Source organism: Frankliniella occidentalis, unplaced genomic scaffold, assembly GCF_000697945.3.
Source record: "Frankliniella occidentalis isolate FOCC.00 unplaced genomic scaffold, Focc_3.1 Scaffold1, whole genome shotgun sequence".
Taxonomy (NCBI): domain Eukaryota; kingdom Metazoa; phylum Arthropoda; class Insecta; order Thysanoptera; family Thripidae; genus Frankliniella; species Frankliniella occidentalis.
Window position 1 is genome coordinate 2125336 of NW_026267131.1, and position 1002 is coordinate 2126337.

Genomic DNA, 1002 nt, shown 5'->3' on the forward strand with positions numbered 1-1002 from the left:
GGGGGGGGGTCGGCGACCTTGCTGGAGCCTCTTTATCCATGCTCACGTTTGTATCAGCGGCGGGGCGGGGCGGGGCGGGCGCGACTCTTGTCTGAGCCGACCTTGGCACTGAAGGGGCACCGCGCCGCGCTGACAGGCGGCACGCCCGCTCATGGTAATGAGTCAGACAGAGGCGGGCTGCCGCTGGGCTGCGCCGCCGCCGTGGCGATGAGTCTCGCGAGAGAGGCCGAGGCGACACCCGCACCATCGTATGCGCCCTGCACCAGCACGTCACACGAGGAATGCATGCCCACGAGTGCCGTCCCGCTCCGCCCCGCCCCGCCCCGCCCAGGGCACGAGAACAAACACGTTACTTAATCCCCCCCCTCCCCGCCAACACCCCTCTCATTCATCGAAAGACATTCCGCGCGGAACTATATTTCTGCCTCTTTTGGAATTCCCCCCGTTGGCTCGCAGCCGGCCGCCGCGCTTATGGTTTAGAGATTGCCATCACTGGTCGAGAAAAATCGAAATGACGCTACGCCTTTTTTATTTATTCATTTTTTTCCGTCGTGTCCGTAATATTCTCGTGATTTCCGACGGTGTCCGCCGCTGCTGTGTCTACCGCGCCTCCCGGCACGTGTCAAAGCGTGCGGGCGGCGGCCGTCGCTGGTGTGACTGATTCGACTGCACTGCCGAGGGGAGTGCAGCAGATAAGGCCCTCTGCTGTTGCTGGTGGGAGAGGAGTCGGACTCAACATCCAATAATTGATTTCCTCTATGGCCTCTGGCTCGATTAGAACCACTATAAATCTTCACTGTATATATTTTTAGCAGATGATACATATGGAACATTTTTTTTCCAGTGCCTGTGTTGGGCAGGCCGGGCCGATTGCCGATTGTTCGACCACGACCACGGCTGGGGCTCTGGGCTGCGGCCCACCCTCGATCCCTCTGAAAATAGCACCCTCCTCGGCGCGGTCGGCAGCCGGCCTGCGGTGTTAACGCGCCCGCTCCAAAACAG